The following is a 25125-nucleotide window of genomic DNA, read 5'->3' as shown; positions in this document are numbered from 1 at the left end:
AGTAGACGCCATCCGTCGATGAAGTGATTCCAGGCCGGCTGCTGTGGCATTTGCTGGCGGGGAGTGCGTCGTCAGTGCTCTGGGACTAAGCATTGTCTCTTCCATGAGCAGGGACATCTGCTCTATGTCAACTACTCCAGCGGGACTCTCCGGAGTTTTTCCTTCTGTCAGCGGGTGGTTTGCACAAGAGGTGGTTTCTGAGAGGCCGAGGTTCCTTCTCTGATCCTCCCCTTTCTTTTTGTATGAGGCATTTTGTAAAAAGTAATTTTAACAAACCAGCTTGCAGGAGCTCTAAATGCCACGTCCTCTCCTCACAGCACCATCTTAGCTCCCCCCCCCCCCCATGGTACTCATTTCTACATCTTAGTATCTCATTCAAGGTAATTAGACTGTTGGACTGGAAGATGACACTCTCTTTCACCCATGGGTCACAAAACATGGCTAGCATGTAAGGATCCTGGAGGGTGAGGGATTTGAGTCTGTTTTCCAGTTGCTGCTGCAGATAGTTCATGAGCAGCAATACTTCTGGTTTAAGTCCCTGCTCCTGCCGGAAACACTGTAACTTCTCCTCTAGGATATTGATTATTGGGATGACCTTGCCCAGGGTGATTCTTGTGGAACTCAAATTTTCTACAACATCCTTGATGGGCTTCAGGACTTGTACATCTGCATCATGTGTAACAAATCATGATGCCCAAAAAGCAATGTATACCTATCTTGCCCCCTCATTTATCAAAATGCGCTAAGGCATTTTCGCATGCGTTAAGGGCTTAGCGCATGTGAAAAGCACCATTAACGCATGCGATAAGCCCTTAACGCATGTGAAAATGCCTTTAACGCATGCGATTGCGCCATATCCTATGGTGCGATGCAAATCCGAAAAAGAGGAGGAGTTAGGGGCAGGCGTGGGCTGGGTTTACTGTTTTGCAAAGCCATCAAGCTAGGTTGAGAGAACATTGCACAAATCTCATCTTTGGGAGAGTTTTCTCACTCCGAGGGTCATCAAATGTTCACAAGAGAGCACTGTTCTGTTCGTACGTCTCACATTGAATGTCAAAGTGACCCCTAACCCCTACACTAATTCCTAAACCTCACCTCGAGTTACTAGGTTGGCCTCCCATAGAGATATACATACCTATCTAGGGTCAGGGCATTATGACTTTCTCTCTCTCTCTCTCTCTCTCTCTCTCTCTCTCTCTCTCTCTCTCTCTCTCTCTCTCTCTCTCTCTCTCTCTCTCTCTCTCTCTCTCTCTCTCTCTCTCTCTCTCTCTCTCTCTCTCTCTCTGTGATACTCCCTATTACCATAAAATACAGGCCCTTGGTTTCCAGAGAGCAAGTCATGAAGGGCTGTCTATTGTTCCACTAAACTCTGCAGCATCAGATAGATGGAATTCCACCTGGTACCTACATCCTGAATAAGCCAGTAGAGAGGTACCACCCTTCATGCTCTTTGTTAGGACTGAGCTGCTGAAGTCCTTGGTTTCCAGCCCCAGGGCTTCCCTTACTATCAGATGTAGCAAGTGTGCAAAGCATTAGATGCCCTGATATCTTCCACTGTCTGGAACAAAGAAAAATCAGGAATAACAGTCCTGTCTCTCTGGTCTAGCTGCCAGATCTCCACCATCTACCTTATTGCTGCTTTGATATGAACTGAAGTATGGGTCCATCACCTGGGTGTGCCTGTCCCCTGCTGGTCTGCTCCTACTCAGCCAGCTGCCACCAGTGTTCCATTTGAAAGAGGTAGACTTGTCCAGATGATGTTTGTGAAATGAATGATACTCTCCCTTCATCTTGGCCAGCTGCGCCTGCATAAAAGTATGGAACTGAGTGCATAGGGTAAGGATCACCTGCCTACTGAATGATGACCCGAAAAGCAGTCTGTAATCAGGAGTTAAGAAATGCAGCAACCACTTAAATCCCATGTTTTCCATCACCTGCAGTGGCTGGTTATCTAGAACAATCATTTCTCTGAAGCACCATGTAACCACCTGTGATGCATTGCTGCCTGCCTCTTACCACGACAGTGATGTAGTAAAATACCCTACCTACTCCAAGGTGGCTTGCTGTTGACATGGGCATAGGGGCTGCTTGGATCTCGACCCCTCTGAGCTCACGTTATGTTAGTATCCTGCATTGAAAAAATGTTTCTGAACTAATTAAACTGTTTCTCAGACCTTCCAAACAGGCTTTAACTATTGCCAAGTCCACTAGTTGTCCCCTCACCTGAGAGAAGAGAGATGCCAAAGGAATTGTCTGTATATTAGATACAGGATTTACTTGTTTCTGCATGAAGTCTATGCCTCTGCTACAGAGCCAGCAGCTACAAGGTTATCTTGACACTTACAGAGTGAAGAGACCACATGATGTTGGTGAGCTTATGAGAGCTGGCCAGCAACCAGGAAGGAAAAAGCCAGTGGTTGCACCTATCAGGAGTGAAACTTTACCAAAGAAAAGGCACATTTTTGTATTGTCTGCCAGGCATTTTTGGGGGGGGGAGTGGCTCAGAGCTGTACAGAAGAAGGGATACAAGGGATCCTTTTGTACTGGAGATGGAGGTAGTTGGAGTTACAGTCCTCAAACAGCCCTAGAAATCCAGCTCTGCAAGTTGTAGCTGCAGCCAAAGACTTCCCTTCATGTACTGACAGATAAGTGAAAAAAAAGGAAGTCAGAAGAGACTTGATCTTAGAGAACGATTCAAACCCCTTGCTGCTACAGCCAGTTAACAGCACAGCTGAAAGTCTGGGGTGTTAGTGACACGGTCTCCGTAACCAGGAGAAAGGGTAAATTCCATCGTATGTTTGTTTTCTCTGCTGAAAGGAATGTTTCTTGGGACAAAGAAAAAAATAAAACAAAGGGGAAGTGGAGATGATTTTTGCTTCAGGAAAACTGACATTTAGTTAACATGTACTGTTCACTGGGATTTCTGCTTTCTGCATTTTTATAGGAAAGCCTAGGCTCCATAATTTGTTTTTCTGCACATAGACAGTGACTGTGACTATAAATTATATTAATTTCTTGGGTTCCCAGTAGTTAAGTATCAGCTAAGGTTTATTAACAGTTCACAACTTTTATTCAGTTGCCAGACCTAACTGGCATGCAACACTATTTTCAGTGATATTTGATTCACTTTATTTGAGTTTTTCCTTATTGCTGTTTATTCTGCTGACTTCTGCTCTATTATCCCCAGTCCCCTTGTTTATGCCTACATTCAGTTATATGATATCAGTGGAAAAGCCGAGCCCCAGAACCTCGACTTCGGCTTGTTCCTGGCTGGTGTGTGGTGATTGTCTCTGTTACCCTGATAGAAGGAATGGGGTGGAAAAAGGGGGTCCTGGTAAGGAATAGGGACAGATGGTACAGGCAGGCGCAGGGCTCACCTATCCCAGTGGCCATAAGGTGATCTGCAACCCTCATTCTCTTTGCCTTTACCACCAGGTGCTGGTGGGTTCTTTATTCTGTTGCAATTAACCCCCTCCTTTGGCGGCTGTTTACCTGTATTACCTGAGTGGGGGTTACTTCACTTGGGAGATTGATTTCCCCTTGCCTGTGTATTTCCATTTCCTCCTGCTGCTGCTTCTGTAAATGAAAGACAGGGTCCTCAGACTAGTATTGGCAGCCTCCCCTGAAATCAGCTCTAAGGGGTGGTATTTTAGCAGATGATGTGGCGTGTCACTGTTTGGAAGATGGCCCAGTACCTACCTCCTTTTCTTGGGTGGGGGGACTAGTTTTATTATTACTATCCTCCGGACTGCTACTCATGCTGACCCTTCCTCTACCATTCTTGTCTGCTCTTTGATGCCACTGACAGTGACATGATGGAATTTCAAAAAGGTCACTAATGACACTTGTGGCAGTCCCGGTCGCAAGCCTTGTGACCGGAACTGCCTTACTTCCGTTCTCGGGGCAGCAGCGTCAGGGCTCTCAGGGTGTTCGGGCTCGTCATGGCCTCTCGGCTGCTCCACGGCGGGGTGCGCGGCTTGTTGTGCCTATTCAGGCCTTCTCGCGGTGGTGTCTCCATGAGGGAGACACAGCCGAGCCCCAGAACCTGACTCCTCCCCCTCTGGGCCACATGCGCGTGCGGGGAAGCCCGATTTAAAGGGCTTTTCCCGCCAGACCGCGGACCGCCCACAAAATGATGTCAGACGCCAGCTAGTATTTAAGCCGGCGTCTGCTTCCTGTCTTCGCCTTGCAACGAGGTTCCTGCTTGTTGCAGCGCTCTGTTCCTGTCCTGCCTGGATCTTCGGCTCCTGCTCCAGTTCAGATCTTCAGCTCCTGCTTCAGTTCGGATCTTCGACTCCTGCTCCAGGTTTGGGCTTGCAGCTTCTGTTCCAGTCTTGGATCCGCTGTTTCTGTCCAGTTCCGGATTCCTGGATCCGGATCTTCTGTTTGTCTCTCTGGCTCTTGACTTCGGCTTGTTCCTGGCTACTGTCCTTGCCGCCTGCCTCGACCTCGGACTGTTTCATCTCCCTTCGCTCCTTCTGGCCTCCTAAGTCCCAGTGGCCTGGGACCTCACGAGCTCCTCTCGGGGGGCCCTCAGGCTTCCAGGGTGAAGCCGTCACCTTGTCTCTGGAGATCTCCTAAGTCCCAGTGGTCTGGGATCTCATGAGCTCCTCTTGGGGGGTCTTCAGGCTTCCAGGGTGAAGACTTCAGCTCTACGTACGGCTTGGCGCCACCTCCTGGCCTACTGCCTCACCGCGGAGTGCTCCCTTCTTCCATCTTCTCACTCCACTAGGCCGGCCCAAGGGTCCACTGCTACGTCCATAACAGTTTGCAAGGCCATGGACCCGGCAGACTTGTCAGGCCTTCAGGCCATTCCCGGTATGGCCCAACGGTTACAGCAACAGCAACATTGCTTGGACGTACTGGTGTATACCGTGGAACAATTGGCCAACCAATTGGATGCAGTACGTCTGGAAGTTCCGTAAGCCCCATTACCCATGCCGATGGTAAGCGTCAATACCCCGACTCAGCTGCCTGCACCTTCCCACTATTCTGGAGAAGCCAAAGCCTGTCGTGATTTCCTGAACCAATGTTATATTCAGTTCTCGTTGTTGCCTAACCAGTTTCCAACGGATTTTGTGAAGGTGGCTTACATTTTGTCTTTGCTGGATGGGAAGGCATTGTCTTGGGCCTCTCCCATGTGGGAGTGAAATGATCCTCTCCTAGACAACTTGTCCCAGTTCATGACCAGCTTTAAGCAAGCCTTTGATGAACCGACATGACTGGCTACCGCTACTTCGGAGCTGCTACAATTGAGACAGGGGTCATTGAATTCCGGATACTCGCTCTCGAGGTTGGCTGGCGAGAGGATAGCCTTTGTGGCCTCTTTCTGGAAGAGCTGGCGGCATGGATAAAGGACAAGCTAGCAGCCCGTGATATTCCAGATGACCTCAATGAATTAATCGACTTGGCAGGAAGAATTGATCGTCGCTTGCAACAGCGGGCTAAGGAGAACCATCCATTTCGACACACTGTGTCTCTGGCACCCGCTTTCTCTAGGCCATTGACTCTGGTGTCCAGCCAAGGGTCGGTGCACCCGGAAGCATCTTCTGAGGAGCCCATGCAGCTGGGTCACACTCCTTTGTCAGCAGAGGAGCGACGACGCCATCGTTCTTTGGGCCTCTGCCTCTACTGTGAAGCGAAGGGTCACTTCATGCCCCATTGTAAGGAGCGTCCGGAAAACTCCAGAACCTAGGAGGTCCTGAGGAGCTACTCCTAGGTTGCGTTACTTCTGCTCCTCAATGTACAGTACCTATCACTTTGGAGTATCCTGGCGGAGCCTTTGAGACCCTCGCCTTTATTGACTCTGGAGCAGGCGAGAATTTCATTGTGAGTGACCTAGTACAACAGTTACGGATACCCGTACTTCCTCGTGAGGCTCCTCTGTGAATTACCTCCATTCAAGGGACACTCCTTCCAGGGAGTATCTCCGCCTCCACAGTGCCTCTCACTCTCCACACCGGGATTCTGCATTCCGAAAGGATATCCTTTTTGGTTTTGTAGAAAGCCGTCCACCCAGTGGTACTTGGGCTACCTTGGCTGCAGCAACATTCCCCGGTTATTCATTGGGACACCCTGCAGATCGTGGAATAGAGTCCCTTCTGCTTCAGCAACTGCCTCCACGTTCCTCGGGCACCCAGCATTCCTCTCCTGCACGTTGCTCTTGCGCCCCCGGCAGCTTATGCAGACTTTGCTGACGTCTTTTCCAAAAAGAAGGCGGAGATTCTGCCACAACATCGTCCCTTTGATTGCACTATAGAGCTGGTACCAGGAGCCATGCACCTCTTGGGAGGGTATATCATTTATCCCTGCCTGAGACTCGAGCTATGTCGGAGTACATGGCTGAAAATCTTGCTAAAGGATTCATTTGACCTTCAAAGTCACCGGCAGGGGCTGGATTTTTCTTTGTAGGGAAAAAGGATGAATCCCTGAGACCCTGTATCGACTATGGAGGTCTTAACGCCATTACCAAATGGGATTGCTATCCACTTTCATTGATCCCTGAACTCCTGGACAGGCTACAGGGGGCCAAGATATTCACCAACCTAGATTTGCAGGGTGCCTACAACTTGGTTCGGATCCGCCCTGGTGAAGAGTGGAAGACGGCTTTCAACACCAGGGACGGGCACTATGAGTATCTTGTAATGCCGTTCGGCTTGTCAAACACCCCAGCGGTTTTTCAATACTTAATGAATGAAGTACTCCGTGATCTCCTTCACTCTTCAGTTATTGTGTACTTGGATGACGTGCTAATCTATTCTCAGGACTTGGACTCACATTGATGACATGTAAGGCAGGTTGTTCAAATCCTCAGAGACAACCATTTGTATGCTAAGTTAGAGAAATGTATGTTTGAGCAGGAGTCTCTTCCTTTTCTAGGATACATAGCTTCTGCAACAGGATTCCAGATGGATACCGGGAAAGTAGCAACTATTAAGGACTGGCCACGTCCAAGAGGGCTGAAGGCTTTGCAACGTTTCCTAGGGTTTGCAAATTTCTATAGACACTTCATTCCACATTACTCTTCCAAGGTGGCGCCCCTCACCACTCTTACCAGAAAGGGAGCTGATGCGGTGGAATGGCCGCAGGCGGCATGCCAGGCATTCGAGAACCTCAAGGAGCATTTTGTGCAAGACATTTGCCTATGACATCCAGACCCTCTCCGCCCGTTCGTAGTGGAGGTGGATGCATCCAACATCGCTGTGGGAGCGGTGTTAAGCCAAAACACTGCTTCAGGGAAACTACTGCCGTGCTCATACTTCTTTAAAAAATTCTCTCCCGCTGAATGTAATTACAGGATTGGGGATAAAGAACTGTTAGCGATCAAGCTTGTGTTTGAAGAGTGGAGACAATGGTTGGAGGGGGCAGCACATCCCATTACAGTCTTCACAGACCATAAGAACTTGGAGTTCCTATGCCAAGAGCAACGCTTAAACCCCAGGCAAGCACGCTGGTCTTTGTTCTTTAACCGATTCAACTTCATGCTTCACTACAGACCCGCTTGCAAGAATGTGTGGGCAGACGCTTTATCTCGAACCACTGAGCAGGAGGAGGAGGGGGAGCGTCCCCAGTATATCCTAGATCCTGCGAAGGTAATCTTGTACAGTACTTCAGTAAGCTCTATAGGAAAAACTGTGGTACCATGGCGCGTCCGAAGAAGAGCTCTGATCTGGGCTCATGAAACCTTTACGGGCGGCCATGCGAGCCGTGAAAGAACACTTGACTTGCTCAACCATTATTAATGTTGGGTCTCCTTAAGCAAAATTTCTATTGAATTTTAACTTGTCTTGAATTAATTATCCGATACTCGCGTTCTCGACACATGTTTGGACAGCGAGACTATTGAATCTGATACGGTTCACATCGTTGCAGCACTTGATAAGTTCGATCTTAAGAATGTACCGCAAACGATTGAAAAGACTGAGCGATCTCTATATATAAGGCAGGACATCCACGCTTATGTTAGCTCATGCCCCATATGCGCCTGACAAAAACCGCGAGTGGGAAAGCCATGGGGGTTGCTACAACCCTTACCAATACCTACTGAGCCTTGGACACATATCACCACCGATTTTGTGGTAGATTTGCCTATTTCAGAAGGGAACACTGTCATCTGGGTAACTGTGGATCGCTTCTCCAAGATGGCTCATTTTGTCCCGCTGCCCAAGCTGCCTTCTGCACCAGAGCTCACCCAACTCTTCGCCTTACATATTTTCCGTATCCATGGACTTCCCCAGGATATAGTATCCGATCGGGGGCCCCAGTTTATGGCCTGCTACTGGAAGGCATTGTGTAAACAGTTTGACGTGCAGTTCAGTCTGTCTTCAGCCTTCCATCCACAGAGTAATGGACAGACAGTGCGCACGAATCGCTCTTTAAAGACATTTCTCCGCACATTTTCCAATGAAAGGCAGAACAACTGGGTGAGTCTACTACCTTTAGCCGAGTTCTCTTACAACAACCATATCCATTCCGTGTCGGGCAAATCCCCATTTCTAATCGTGTTTGGGAAGCAACTCAAACCACCACTGCCTTTGCCAACACCCAGTATCTCACCAGCAGTTTAAATATCAGCCCAACAACTGCACGACCTCTGGCTCTCCATCCAGAACAAGCTCACTAATGCGGCTAGTACAGCCAAGAAATGGGCGGACCATCACCGCCAACCTGCACCAGTCTTCCTTCCAGGTGACAGAGTGTGGTTAGCACCAAGAACATCCATCTTCGAGTTCCATTCCGAAGACTGGCTCCACGGTTTTGTGGACCATTCCATGTGGCAGAGAGTGTGGGAGCGGTATCCTATCGGTTACGCTTTCCTCTTCCATGCGCATTCATAATGTGTTCCACGTCTCTCTGATAAAAACTCTCATTCTTTCTAGATTTCACCCTAAGGTTCCTGAGCCTGCAGACATGGCCGTGCACTCCGATCCTGTCTATCAAGTTCGTGAGGTTCTCGATGTCCGGTTCCATCAGCGACGATGGGAGTACCTGATAGCCTGGGAGGGCTGTGGTCCTGAAGACAACACTTGGGAACCAGCCCGTCATATCCTGGACAAGTCTCTGCTGCACCAATTTCATCTCAGTCATCCCGATAAACCTGGTCCCTCCAAGAGGGGGCGCAAGAGGGGGGTACTGTTGCGGTCTCGGTCGCAAGCCTTGTGACCGGGTCCTTACCTCCGGTCTCGGGGCGGCAGCGTTGGGGCTCTCAGGGTGTTCGGGCTCTTCCTGGCCTCTCGGCTGCTCCATGGTGGGATGCGCAGCTTGTTGGGCCTATTTAGGCCTTCTCGTGGTGGCGTCTCCACGAGGGAGACGCCGCCGAGCCCCAGAACCTGACTCCTCCCCCTCTGGGCACACGCTCGTGCGGGGAAGCACGATTTAAAGGGCTTTTCCCGCCAGACCGCGGACCGGCCACAAAATGACGTCAGACGCCGGCTTGTATTTAAGCCGGCGTCTGCTTCCTGTATTCGCCTTGCAACAAAGTTCCTGCTTGTTGCAGCGCTCTGTTCCTGTCCTGCCTGGATCTTCGGCTCCTGCTCCAGTTCAGATCTTCAGCTCCTGCTTCAGTTCGGATCTTCAGCTCCTGCTCCAGGTTTGGGCTTGCAGCTTCTGTTCCAGTCTTGGATCCGCTGTTTCTGTCCAGTTCCGGATTCCCGGATCCGGATCTTCTGCTTGTCTCTCTGGCTCTTGACTTCGGCTTGTTCTTGGCTACTGTCCTTGCCGCCTGACTTGACCTCGGACTGTTCCATCTCCCTTCGTTCCTTCTGGCCTCCTAAGTCCCAGCAGCCTGGGACCTCATGAGCTCCTCTCGGGGGCCCTCAGGCTTCCAGGGTAAAGCCATTGCCTTGTCTCCGGAGATCTCCTAAGTCCCAGCGGTCTGGGATCTCACGAGCTCCTCTCGGGGGGTCCGCAAGCTTCCAGGGTGAAGACTTCAGCTCTACGTATGGCTTGGCGCCGCCTCCTGGCCTACTGCCTCACCGCAGAGTGCTCCCCTCTTCCATCTTCTCACTCCACTAGGCCGGCCCAAGGGTCCACTGCTACGTCCATAACAACACTGGCTAGAATTTTAGTGTTAAAATGCAACCCAGTGAAGTAGACACTCACACACGCAAACATACAGCAGTCATTTTTGTTATGAAACAAAGCACACATTGCTATACTGTCACTGCTGTATGCCTGCTGGCTTATATTAAGTGATGCACACAAATATTGTGAGAATAAAGGCTGTTGATCGTTTATATCTTCCTGTCTGAGTCACAGTGAGTGAACACACAACTCTCCTATGTGCTGCAGAATGCAGACAATGTGACAAACTGTGGAAATAATGCAATTAAGACACGCTGAAAGCAGGCACTGAGTGCTCAGCGCTTGCTTTCCTAATGTGCACTCAGGCACCCCTCTTTGGGATGCCCTGTAATATTTAAATTAGGGGTCACATTGTCAAGGAGGTGCTTGACAATGGGAGCTTGCGATTGGTGGGCTGTTTGCCCGTTTAGAAACAAACTCCAAATTTATCCATGTCCATTTTCCTAATCAGTGTACTGCCAGGGGTTCAGGAAATGGACACTTGTTAACTGAGCATCCGTTTCCCAAACCCGACCACTAGCACTTTTTAAAAAAAAATTTTTTAAGTTTTTGTTCCTCCTACTTAATATCGCAACAATATTAAGTATTGTATAATAGTATTGTATAATAGTATTGTATAATAGTATTGTATAATAGTATTTTCTGCTTTTCTGTATAACTTTTGGGAGTGCTCAGCAATTAATGCCTCCTTTAGGCAGGCGTTAGTTTTTGAGCATAAAAATGTGCATTTTAGAGGCTTTTTTTTTTTTTTTTGCATTGCAGGTGATTCCCTAATAGCCTCATCAACATAAGGGGATTAGGTAGCCCCTACACAACCCGTGTCCAACTGCGGGTTAAACAGTGCACTCGGCTGAGCACACTGTATTGCATCGGCCCCTGTGTCTCTGTCAGCACTGCAGCAATGTTACCTCATTGATATATGGAAATAGAGAGATTTTTAAAGTGTCTCCTATGACAAAAGGCAAAAGTTTTCAATTGCCCACTTTGCTTTTTGGTCAGTCTTTTTAGAAACATTTTCTTTCACTCTAACAAAGAGCTTCAGAATTTCAGTCCTCGCTCTCTCTCTCTCTCTGCAATCCAATACTCTCTCTCTACAGTGCAATAGAGAAATGACTCTGAACAAAATGGTAACTGCTCAGAGTTCAGTTTCTCTATCAGTTTGAGGCTTTAATAAATCAGGAAATCACGCTAAGATAGACTAGTTGGAAAAGTGCTGCACTTTAATTGGTTCTGAGCTGTCCTTCTCTTTCCAACTCTGGTCTGTCTGGTTTAAAGAGAAAAAAACTTGCAGTTTTGCTTGCCCCATAGACTTTAATGGATCCAAAATTGAATGGAAAAAAATGTCATTATTTTTTAGTTCCTCCCCATTTGTTTCATTTGGAGTGAAAGAAACCACAGATGGGCTTTTTTTTTTGGTTCAGATTACCCATTTGTTTAAATGAATGCACATCTCTCATATTAGGTGAGCAACCAGCTGAGAGAAGCAGAGGAATAATGGGGTGCCTGCAAGAGATAACTGGAGGGCTTGTAGAAGATGTACTGAAGAAACAGGGAGCTCAGCCAGGACACTATTACATAATCATGACTCTTTTTCCACATTATCTCTTGGATTCACTCCAAGTTCTTGAATTCATTTCACCTTGTTATCTTTTTCTTTCCCAGTATTTTGTTTGCAAACATGCAGATGTCCTTTCTCAAATCAGTTCCTAACTTATGCCAGTGTTTATATCTGGAAGGATAAAGTAGAGCAGTGTAAACATTTACCTGTTAATCATTAGTCTATTACATGTAGACAGTATTTATAATTCTGTTTTAACAGAGCATTTTTGTCATATACAGGATCTGGATCAGCTCAATTGCTCTATAAGTCATGAAACCACATCTCTAAACTGGCTTTTTACCAACTTCAATCATTTCTAAAACTTATTCTACTACTGAACTGTAAGTTTTCAAAAAGTGTTATCACAGAAAGTCATACTATTTTTGAGTCAAAAACCAAACAACACTCCATATTCCTATGTAACTGGCATCAATAAAGAATATAGGAACTAGGAAAACCTCCATAATGATTCAGGCATCTTATTTCTGTCAGTGCAGGCGTGTTTCATCCTTCTTCTCATCAATATACTCAGCTCATCTGTAACCGGGAAAAGAACAATTCCATGAGAACCCTCTACAATGCTGTAGATTTCAAAGAAAAATGGCATGGAGACTGCACAGTAGAATACAGTTTGTATTACTTATAAATATGAAGCTGTGGATGCAGAAAAGTATTGCAGATTTCACCATTTTCAGGAAATATGGGAACCTGTGAATGCATTTATGTTCAGGTCATTTCTATAAGATAAATTATACAATCTATAAAATGTAAGGATATTGTTAATGCTGTTTTTCCACTAAGAATATTGTTAAGACTGTTATCTCAGTTCCTATCCACCTTTCTTCTTTCTCTCCTACTCTTGTTTTTCACACCCCTTAGGCTCTAGCTTTCTCCCTACCCCCCCTCTCTCCCTTTTCCTCCTCTGCTCCCCTTCCCCTGTCCCGGTTATTTGTAATTTCTATTTCCTTTTCTCCATGAGTTTATTGTGAACCGGTATGATGTGTCCCACGAATATCGGTATATTAAAAGTTCATAAAGAAATAAATAAATAAATAAATAAATAAAGTGACATAGTATACTGAAGAACAAATGAACTCTGATGTAGTATAAAATTGGTTGCATATCTTACAGAATGCTTTTTTATATGTATGTATTGAGTTGACACTATTATAATATATTTTTATTTTTTGTGTTTTAAAAAAGGAATAATAAACATTTTTAACTAAAAAATGACATTTTACTCAGTGTAATTTTACTGAAAATTTAGTATAATAGTAAAAGGTTATTTAGGAGGTTGGATTTTGGTTGGCTAAATTATGCCAATTTTCTGCTGCAATCTAGCCAGCTGCTGCTGAATATAGGTGTAAATTTAGCTGGCCCAATTTAGGGAGGCTAGATTTAAGCCTGCAATTGATTCACTTAATTGTGGTCACTCAAGTTAGTCCGCTAACATGGAGAATCTGTGCTTGCCTGCTAACTTTCTTCCCCAGACCTAACCAATGAAACTGGAGCCACTCATATTTTAGGGAATTAAATTTAGCTGATGAGTAGGATGGAAATATTCAAAAGCCGAGGCTTATTTAGCTTACTCCTGAAGGTAGCTGGCTAAACCTTTAGAAAATTCAGTGCACTGGAGTGAATTTTAATAGGAGTTACGTATATAAAATTAGCAATTTTCAAAATCCCATTTACGCTCATAAAACCGAGTTTTACAAGCATAAATCCTTTAAAAAATTACTTCAGGGAGGGTAACTTTCAAACAACTGTGCATGTATATGGCTGGCTGCATACAGACTTATGATAGTATTTTATAACCAACGCATATCAGATACACATGTATTATAAAAAGCACTTATCTTTACCCCACGACATACACATATACGTATACTTATGCACGAACACATTCAACACATTGAAAATGATTATTTCAATGCATTGAACACACATACTTTTCCTGCCTATTTAAAAAAATTAATGCAGGTATATTTTATGTGGAAAAATAAAGTAGGACTTGCTGGCACAAAACTCAATTTATGTGCATAAGTCAGTATTTTTTAAAACATGCGCATACCAGTTTTACCAATTACTCCACCACTTCATACAATCCTTCACCAGGTCATTGACAGCCTCCTGGTTCTTCAGCCTGAACTCTCCCAGCTCACCCAGACCTCCCACCCAGTCAATAGTACGCCTTAAAAGCATTTGATAATAAGTGAGAAAGTTGTCAAATCTACGCATACAGGTTGCTTTTAAAATAGCAACGTTTGCGCATAAATGTTGGCCCTGCTCTTGAACACCCCTAAACTTCCCCTTTTTTATGTGCATATATTTGCGTGCAAGCCCTAAATTATGTATGTATTATCGACGTTTATAAAATACCGATTGCACAAGTATAGGTTGTTTATGCAAGTATATGCTATTTTTTTGCATGTAACATTTTGAATATTACCTTCTAAGTTTTTAGTTTTCAAAGGTTTGTATTATATTTTTAACTCCTTGGAAAAGTAATAGTTTAGATGCAAATATGAATATAGTAAACGTTGACAAATGTTGTGATACAAAAAGAATGTCCAAATGAAAGATTAATTCAGCTAGAAAAGAGGATTTTCTATCCCATTAATTCCCAACCCTCTCCTGGAGGCATACCAGTCCTGTCAGGTTTTCAGGATTGCGACAATGAATATGCATGAGAAAGATTTGCATGCACTAGGTGTCCAATGTATGCAAATCTATCTCATGCATTTTCATTATGCATATCCTGAAAACCTGAGTGATTACATGTGCCTCCAAGAGAGGGTTGGGAAACATTGTCCTTGTCCTGTCCTACCTTAATTTTATCAATTTTCACAAGTTATTTCTAAACACCAGAGGGCGCCAGATGGAAAATCTTTTAATGCTTTTAAAAACAAACATCTTAATGAATATTCACAAAATATATCCAACATTTATAAGGTATGCAAAGATTTCTTCACTTACAGTAGATCATGATAGATTTGTAAAATCCATTGCACTATATGCTGAGAAAAAATATGTACAGAGGAAACCTGGGCCTGCTGTGTTTGCATACACTGCCCTATACATGACTGGTAATCCAGATTTCATTCTCCTATAGAAAAATATGTGCAGATATATATTGGCCACATCAGGGCAAGTATGAAACCTGTGAGCAGCAGGGCCTATCAACCAAGCTTCATATCTTTCTATTGTCCATTCGTACATCTTTTCCATAGATTCAGAATTAATTCTGTTAAAAAATTATAGAAACACAGAGATCCATTTTCAGCCAATGGATATAATATATGTTCCGCTCATTTAAAACTTTTGTAATTGCATTATTAAAACTTTTTAAAAAGTATAAATGCCAGTTGGGATGTGAATGTTCTATCCAATACTGCTACATGGTTATAAATTTAGTAGATAGCCTTAATGGCGTTTGACCACTCTGTATGACACCAGATATAATTAACGAATGTGTTAACATCAGCAGGAGATAGTAGTATTTTGTACACTGTTCTGTTTTGGTGTTTTTTGTAATTTGTAATGAGTGAACAGTATTTGGGATGTGTATTGTTTTTGGCAGTTAGCCAGATGAACTTATCCAGCTAACATAGCTGGGATATTCAGTATTGGTATGGGCATGCTGCTGAATATACCCAACTATCCTGGGTAAGTTTATTCAGCTAACTTTAGGACCTTTCTTTCACAAACTAAAGTTATCTGCCTACGTTAGCTGGATAATGCTGAAAATTTGTGATATATGGCTGACTGAGTACCTGATTCACTATGGGTTTTTCCCATAAACAAGTCAATAAACAAGGTCAAGCATTCCCTTAACTTCTTCCACAGCTCCCATAGACTGTTTTCATACTGTTGACATCCAGAACCTATGCTCATGTTTTTACTCATCAATAAGAAATTTCTCCCTCCTCCCCCCCTCCACGAACAACCTTCCTTCCCCCTCCCCCCCATTAGCAAACCTCCCTCCCCATGTGCTAGTCTCGCTCTAATAGTGCATACTGCTACTGTTCCTAGTTATGTTATGTTATATTATCCAAGTTGTTCACTCCCTTGTTCATTGTAAGACATATGTTGTCATTGTTTTCTACTTGTTATAATGTAAACCGGAGTGATAAATAATTCTGTTACCTGAACTTCGGTATAAAAAAAAAGAAGTTATAAATAAAATAAATAAATAAATATAAACACAAAATGGGAAAAAAGCCTTAATGAATCTTGGCCCTTAGCTGAATAATGCTGCACTTGCCCCAGGCTGCCTTGGCATAGTTTACATTTTTAGCGGGCTAAAAATGTATCCAACTATGTTATCAAACATTCTGCACTTTGTCCAGCAGGGGTGTGTTTTATGCTAATAGGCATGTTATAGCAATTTGTGCTAATACCACTGGGGTGTTCGTGCACAAAAGTGCCAGATCTGTTGTATTTCCTGCATACAACCACTGGGGGGGGGGGGGAGAGAGAGAGAGAGAGAGAGAGAGAGAGAGAGGGAGAGAGAGAAAGAGAGAGAGAGAGACTAGCCATGATGCCTGCTCCCTAGATAGGTATTTATATCCCTTTGGGAGGCCCACCTAGTAACTCGAGGTGAGGTTTAGGTATTAGTGTAGGGGGTTAGGGGCCACTTTGACATTCAACGTGAGATGTACGAACAGAACAGTGCTCTCTTGTGAAGATTTGATGACCTTTGGAGAGAAGAAACTCACCGAAAGATGAGACTGGTGCAGTGTTCTCTCCACCTAGCTTGATGTTACCTAGGTAGAGAGTCCATCAAGCTAGGTGGAGAGAACATTGCACCAGCCTACTAAAACAGGTTTCAGGAGACATCACAAAATGCACTAATCACACAGCTTAACATTACTGAAAAAGGTGTAGCTAAAATCTGTGCAACAGGACTTCACAAACTAGTAAAGCCCATCCCTATCTCCTCCTCTTTTTCAGATTTGCATCACACCATACGATATGGTGCTATCGCATGTGTTAACAGGACTTTTCGCATGCGAAAACGCCTTAGCGCATTTTGATAAATCACCCCCTTAGCCGGACAAACCGCTTTCAATATTGACGCCATAGAACATGATGACAGATAAAGATCATACTACCCATCAAAAATCAAACAATCTCTCCTCCTGTTTGAAAAGATCTGGGCATTCTGGCTGCAAACTTAAAGATTTTCATCAGGAAATTTAAATTTCAGTAGGGAAACAGCTTTGTAGGGAAATGTGATGAGGAAGGGTGGAGGCTGAAAGGAGAAAAAAAGTAGCTGGGACATTAACAGGGGCATTTAGGTAAAAAAAAAAGCCCTTTGGGGACAGAGAAATTCCTACAGTAACTGAATGTAATCCACTTTGCAGTGCCTGATAAAGCAGAATATAAATCAAATAAATAAATAAAAAATAGCAAGATTTCTCTGTTGCCTCCAATCCTGCCAGGATCCTAATCCTTTTACTGTATACTTTTCAAAGCTTATTTTATTCTTGTTTACTTTAGTATTTTAGACTGTTCAATTTAATTGAAAGCACATCTGTCACCTTCACAGTCAAGTGATCTCAGCCATGTGGAGGATCCATTTCCTTGGATCTGTAAAGAGAACGTGCAAAATCTGCCTAATACACAGAAAAACGCAGGAAGGTAGAATGGACGCATGGTAACAGATACAAACAAGGACTGGATTAGTTTGGAAATGTGTGAGCAGCAGCAGCAGCAACCGTCAAGGCTTCAACCCCTTTACACATATTTTGTTAAGATCGTTTAAACAGGATGCTATGTGAAAGAAATCGGAAGGAAGAGTAGCCTGGGCTTAATTTGTAGCTAAAAAGGAAGTGGAACTGTGAGCTGGGGGGAAGGGGAAGGGGAAGGGGCAGGGAAGAGGGGGCCAGAGCCAATGCGATGGAGAAGGTACAGAGAAGGGTGACTAAAATGATAAAGGGAATGGAACAGCTCCCCTATGAGGAAAGACTAAAGAGGTTAGGCCTGTTCAGCTTGCAGAAGAGACGGCTGAGGGGGAATATGATAGAGGTGTTTAAAATCATGAGAGGTCCAGAATGGGTAAATGTGAATCAGTTATTTACTCTTTCAGATAATAGAAAGACTAGGGGGCACTCCTTGAAGTTAGCATGGGGCATATTTAAACTAATCGGAGAAAGTTCTTTTTCACTCAACGCACAATTAAGCTCTGGAATTTGTTGCCAGAGGATGTGGTTAGTGCAGTTAGTGTAGCTGTGTTTAAAAAAGGATTGGATAAGTTCTTGGAGGAGAAGTCCATTACCTGCTATTAATTAAGTTGTCCATAACGGGCATCCAACCCCCCCTCCCCCCCCACCGAAACTAATAGCACTCATCACATGCAAATGCATGTTGATGAGTAGGATTAAATGGGCAATTTTCTCAGTGGAAGGGAGTGGACAGTGGAGTGCCTCAGGGATCTGTATTGGGACCCTTACTGTTCAATATATTTATAAATGATCTGGAAAGAAATACGACGAGTGAGATAATCAAATTTGCAGATGACACAAAATTGTTCAGAGTAGTTAAATCACTAGCAGATTGTGATAAATTGCAGGAAGACCTTGTGAGACTAGAAAATTGGGCATCCAAATAGCAGATGAAATTTAATGTGGATAAGTGCAAGGTGATGCATATAGGGAAAAATAACCCATGCTATAATTACACGATGTTGGGTTCCATATTAGGTGCTACAACCCAAGAAAGAGATCTAGGTGTCATAGTGGATAACACATTGAAATCGTCGGTTCAGTGTGCTGCGGCAGTCAAAAAAGCAAACAGAATGTTGGGAATTATTAGAAAAGGAATGATGAATAAAATGGAAAATGTCATAATGCCTCTGTATCGCTCCATGGTGAGACCGCACCTTGAATACTGTGTACAATTCTGGTCGCCGCATCTCAAAAAAGATATAATTGCGATGGAGAAGGTACAGAGAAGGGCTACCAAAATGATAAGGGAATGGAACAACTCCCCTATGAGGAAAGACTAAAGAGGTTAGGACTTTTCAGCTTGGAGAAGAGACGACTGAGGGGGGATATGATAGAGGTGTTTAAAATCATGAGAGGTCTAGAACGGGTAGATGTGAATCGGTTATTTACTCTTTCGGATAGAAGAAAGACTAGGGGACACTCCATGAAGTTAGCATGGGGCACATTTAAAACTAATCGGAGAAAGTTCTTTTTTACTCAACGCACAATTAAACTCTGGAATTTGTTGCCAGAGAATGTGGTTCGTGCAGTTAGTATAGCTGTGTTTAAAAAAGGATTGGATAAGTTCTTGGAGGAGAAGTCCATTACCTGCTATTAAGTTCACTTAGAGAATAGCCACTGCCATTAGCAATGGTTACATGGAATAGACTTAGTTTTTGGGTACTTGCCAGGTTCTTATGGCCTGGATTGGCCACTGTTGGAAACAGGATGCTGGGCTTGATGGACCCTTGGTCTGACCCAGTATGGCATTTTCTTATGTTCTTCTTATGTTCTTATGAAGCTATTAGTAATTTTCCCCAGATACCATAAAAAAATGTTCACCCGATCCGCACATTTTACACTCAGAAAAAGCTTTTCTGTGCATCCTCCAACTTAATATCTTAGTGATAGTAAGTCAGATAATCCAAAAAGGTTAACAAAATATTTGTTTTCTTAAATTTAAAAATAAAATGTGCCTGTCAGGTTACAAAAACGGACGCTCAATTTTATGAGCATCCATTTTCCTAACCTATGATTGTTCCTGGGTTTCTGCTGCTAAGGAGGCTCTGTGGACACGCTTTTGTCCTTAGCAACTCTTTTTTATCATGACCCCTCATTTAAATACAGTATCGCGCACCCAGGAGAGGAGAGGTTTAGGTATTAGTGTAGGGGGTTAGGGTCCATTTTGGTATTCAACGTGAGATGTACGAACAGAACAGTGCTCTCTTGTGAAGATTTGTTGACCTTCGGAGAGAGGAAACTCACCTAAAGATGAGATTGGTGCAATGTTCTGAGAACATTGCACCAATTGTTCTCTCCACCTAGCTTGATGGACTCTCTACCTGGGTAACATCAAGCTAGGTGGAGAGAACATTGCACCAATCTCATCTTTGGGTGAGTTTCCTCTCTCCGAAGGTCATCAAATCTTCACAAGAGAGCACTGTTCTGTTCGTATGTCTCACGTTGAATATCAAAGTGGCCCCTAACCACCTACACTAATACCTAAACCTCACCTCGAGTTACTAGGTGGGCCTCCCATAGGGATACAAATACCTATCTAGGGAGAGACCATCATGGCTGCTCTCTCTCTCTCTCTCAAAACAGCCCTTTCAGGAGACATCACAAAATGCACTAACACCTTGCCAAGCTATCACATGGCTGAATGCTACTGAAAAAGGAGTAGCTAAAATCAGCATTAAGTCCATGCAATAGGACTTCAGAAACTGGTAAACCTAACTCCTCCTCTTTTTTGGATTTGCATCACACCATACGATATGCTGCTATCACGTGTGTTAAAGGCATTTTCGCATGCGATAAGCCCTTAATGCATGCAAAAGCGCATTTTGATAAATGACCCCCTAAGTCTGTACCTGAGGCAATGGAGGGTGAAATCACATGCCCAAGGTCACAAAGAGCAGCACTGGAATTTGAACCCTTGTTTTCCTGGTTCTCAGCCTCCTGCTCTAAGTTGCTGGTTCTCTCTTTCCTACTCCTTTTCTATGGAAACAATGCTAAAGGAAAAATGCAGCAACTTGAACCAGTTTTCCCAGACAACATGATTTCATAGAGAGAAGATCCTGTCAAACTTTTTAATGATGATAAAAAGTAGCAGATCAGGGAGGTGTAGTAGGTGTTGCTTACCTGCACTTGGCATACTTCCACATAGGAATCTGACATGCAAACTGGACAGTATTGGAATAGGACAGAAAGTTGCTGATATGGGTAGGAACTGGTTGAACAACAGAATGCAGAGAGTGGAGGTCAAGTGGGGTACCTCAGGGATTTGTACTAGGACCATTTCATTTTAGTTATTTTATTAGCGCCATTGTAGAGGACCTTGAAGGGAAAATGTTTGTCTGCAGATGATAACAAAAAATCTGCTAACAAGGCAGCCAGAACAGAAGGGGCTGGAAAAAATAAAAGGGGTCTTGAAAAAAATGGGCAGAATGTTTAAGGCTGTGAAAACTGTATCCATGAAAAAATTGCATGAAAGTATGCAACTATGGAGCAAAAATCCATTAGCCATTTATCAGTTAGAAGGCCAAGAAGCAAAAATTAAGAAACAATCCTTGGAGTAGTCAGCAGTGCCAACTTTAGCTGAATAAACTGTTTTTTCGCCACCCTGCTAAATATTAAGCTCAAACAGGCCGATACAGTACAGTGCGCTCCAACGGAGCACACTGTTTACCTGCCATTGGACGCGCGTTTTCCCTTACCCCTTATTCAGTAAGGGGCGGAAAAAACACGCGTCCCGTTTCTACCGCCGGGCCTCATTTGAATACTGTATCGCACGCACAGGCGAGTGGCCTGTGCGAGTGCCGAGAGAGTAGGTGTTCGACCGCTCTCCCGTGGACTTTACTGAATCGGCCTGTAAGTTAGGCAGCTGTCAAGTCTCTCCTGACAACTATAAGACTTTTAACCTTAAAAATGAAACCAAGAGCAGTGCCCATCATCTTTGATTCACTACTCCTCCAACATTGTTAGAAAAATCTCCCACTGAGATTGCATTGAACTCCAAGCCAATTGGGAAAGCGATGCATCTAATTTTAGACTCTCACATTGTTTATTTTATTCAAGTTTAATGGAAATTGCAAGCAAGCAGCAACAGTAGAGGGAACAGTACTCCAAGACACCATGAGTTGGGAAAAGTAGCACCAACAGTGGCATGACAAGCCCAGGGTACTATGAGAGGGGCAATGTCATACCAACAGTGGAATGGATATCTCAAGCAGCACCAACAATGGCAGGAACATCTCAAGACTCTGAGGAACTAAGCATCACAAAAATTAGAATGAAAAGCACAGGGCACCAAAAGAGAGGCAGAATATGATCAACAGTGGTGTGAGCTCCCCATGGCACCATGTGAGAGACAATGCAGCCCAAACAGAGGCATGAACATCTCAAGGTACCATGAGAGGGGCAAAGCATCACAGATATTGGCGAGAAAACTTCAAGTCACCCAAAGAGAGGAAAGCAGCACAAATGATGGCATGATTACCCCAAGGCATAGCATGATGTGAAGAGTGGCATCAATTCCTAAGGCACAGAGTCCAGAGTGAAGCCACAAGTTAAGTGGCATCAAGACAGCAAAGTAATGGCCCAGGAGAGAGGCAGGGCAGGAGGAGTATGCTAGACAGCGACAGCAAAAGTGGCACTTGGCAAAACCATAGCAAGGCACTGAACAGAGCAGGGAGTTGGGGGGGGGGGGGGGGTGAAGAGGGGTTGAATGGGGCAGCTGCCTCTGACATCACACTGCGAGGATTGTTATGAGTCTGCTGCTCTGCAACTGTGATGAGGCCCCTATGGATCCAAAAAGAAAACAGCTGTCTCCTCTTTCCATAATGCAGCCTGTGTGGGGCCCAAGGAGCAAGCAAAGGAGTGTGTGTGGTCGGCAGTGACAGGAGAGCAACAGAGAGTGTGCAAGGTGGGTGGAGAGGGGGGTGGTGAGGGCAGTGACAGGAGATTGCATGGAGGGGAGGTGGCAATGAGAAGACAAAGTATGTTGGTGGGTCTGTGAGAAAAAAGAGCAAGAGATTGTGTATGTGGGGGCTAGGGCTGGGGCTAGCTTGTTTATTGCCCTGTGCAAAAGATTACTGTACTGTGCTCTGTGTTCATTCAGTCTGTCCTGGGCTCACCACAAAAGCCCAGCTCCCTACAGTGATCTCATCTTAAAAAATTAACCCATTCTCCCCCAGGCTTTAACCCCCTCCCACAGAATCAAGAGCCAGTGCAAGAATATTAGGTGCCCTAGACAGTCCTTACAACCTTGTGCCCCCCCCCCCCCACACACCCATTGTGCTTTCCACACACACACACACACACACACACACACATACAATTAAAAATATGCATTTATAATAATAGATTTTACATGAAAAAGGACATTCAAAGTGCAATCTTCTCAGGTAAAAATTTCATATTTGCATGCACTGTGCGGTGCCTGTCAGAAAACCCAGAAAAACGACACTTGGAACCCATATGGCTTCAGATCTATGTTAATGCTTGTTGGGTATAGGCTTGGCCCTCAGAAATAAACTGAATTACAATTTCGATATAGTAAAAAATCCCATGCCAAAACAGCACTAACTGCCAGTACTCAATCCTTCAAAAAAACAAACCTCAGAACATGGCTCTTTCAAAAAGCCCTTCCCGACAGCTACCTAATGCCCATCTACCAACTGCCCTAAGAAGAACATCCTTCCCCATCAGACCTCCTGGTTATCCCCCATACCTACCCCCTACTATACCACCAGTAGCACCGTATACCTCACTAATTCCAAGACTCCTTGACTCCCTATTAATACTCATATACACATATCAATAACCAATCTCATCTCCACCCGAATATCCTCAATGTAGTCTCTTGATCTTATTTATACTTTAATTTACTCTATGTCAATCTGTAGACACTTGTTCTATTTGATGTCAAAATCGCTCTACTCTATGCTACTCTAGCTAGACAGTTAAAAACAATGTTGCTTCTGGTCCTTTCTAATTTATTTTGTAATTTATATTGTATTTGTTGTTACACTGTAAGATATTCTTATTGTTGCTCCTGTTTCATTCTAAGTTATACTGTAAGAAATAATATGAAGTTACAATGTAAAATAAGAAGCCTTTGTCTTCTTAGAACCCCAGTTACACTGTAAACCGATGTGATATTTCAGATCGAACACCGGTATATAAAAACAAATAAATAAAATAAATAAAAAATACTCAAAAAGCAACAACTCTATCTAAGAAAAGGCAACACTGCAAATATTACACCAGGTTATGAGTCACCAATGCAGAACAAACCAGGCTGGTGCTCTTTGGCAGATGGTGGCATTAGCTCCAGCGGCTGCAGATCAGCACCTTCTTCATCCTCCCATTTTTCCTGGCTCACCACCATGATTGGACTAAAGGTAATGACCACTGCCCCTTGGCCCTGCACTGGCTGATGCTGACAGTTGCCACCACCCTCCACCCCAAATGTGCCACCCCATGCAATTGCATGCTTTACACTCCCACTAGGGGCAGGCCTGGTGGGGACAGTAAATGGGACAGCAAGAGAATGTGTATGTGAGAGGGGAGATAAAGGGAATGTGTATGTGAGAGGGGAGACAAAGGGAATGTGTTTGTGAGAGGGGAGACAGTATGAGCAGGGAGAGCAAGGATGGGAGGAGGGGGCACACAAATGAAGGAGCAAGAAAGTGGGGGGATGAGAGGGAATAGCTAGAGGAAAGAGAAGAATTGGGGGAGAGGGGGAATGTGAGGTGGTGCAAAGTGGAGGGGTGATCAATAGTGAAAGGGAAGAGTGGAGAGCAATAAGAGAGGATATAGATTAAAGATGAGGGATGGGGAGAAGGAGAAGGAGGAGGAAGACAAAAGGATGATGGGCAGGAGATAATACCATGAATGGCAGGAGATGGAGGAGAGGACCATTGATTGGAGGGAATGAGAAGAAGGGGATGAAGAATGGAGGAGAAAGCACAGGAAAAAGAGGAAAGAAAAAGGATAAAGGGTGAAAGCAAACCACTAAGGAAGAAATGGAAGAGGAGACAAGAAAGAGAAGAAAGAAGGGAAAAAGCAAGAGAATAGTACAGAAAAAGAAAGAAGATAAAGTATTAAAATATTCAATGCTGAAGGAGACCAGGTCCTGATGTCTGGTCCTCGGCCAGGCTTGGAAGTCAGACTCAGGGCCTGGTACCAGAGGGCCAAGCCAATGTCTGGGCCCAGGCCTCATGCCAGGGCAGGGGTTTGGAGTATGGGTTACAATGCCATGGTCTTGGCCCGAGCCCAGGCTTAACACTGGGGTATCAGCCTAGGCCCATGCTCAATAATGTGCCCTTGGCCTTGGTCCAGACCTCGTACGCATTGTCCTCTTCCTTCTTCTTCTTCTTTACAATGATTGCATGTGCTGGGAATGCACTGGAGTTAATTAACTCATAAACTTCCCTCCTCAGTGGAGACCACCATTTTGTTGTACAACAAAATGGCTGCCTATACTTATGAATAGGCATCAGAGTTAATTAACTCCAGCGCTTCCCCAGGAGCCGCCATCATTGTAAAGAAGAAAAAAGAGGGCGATGCATATGAGGCCTGGGCTCTAACCTCTCGGATGGCTTAGGCTGAAGCTGAAGCCCCAGAATTGGGCCTGGGCACAGACCAAAGCCTCAGCATCAAGACCCAGAATCTGCACCAGGCCCTGACCCTGGTGTTGGGACCTGACCTCCTGATCGGGCTACGGAGTTG

Source organism: Rhinatrema bivittatum, chromosome 1 (assembly GCF_901001135.1).
Source record: "Rhinatrema bivittatum chromosome 1, aRhiBiv1.1, whole genome shotgun sequence".
Taxonomy (NCBI): Eukaryota; Metazoa; Chordata; class Amphibia; order Gymnophiona; family Rhinatrematidae; genus Rhinatrema; species Rhinatrema bivittatum.
This window is presented reverse-complemented; position numbering follows the sequence as displayed.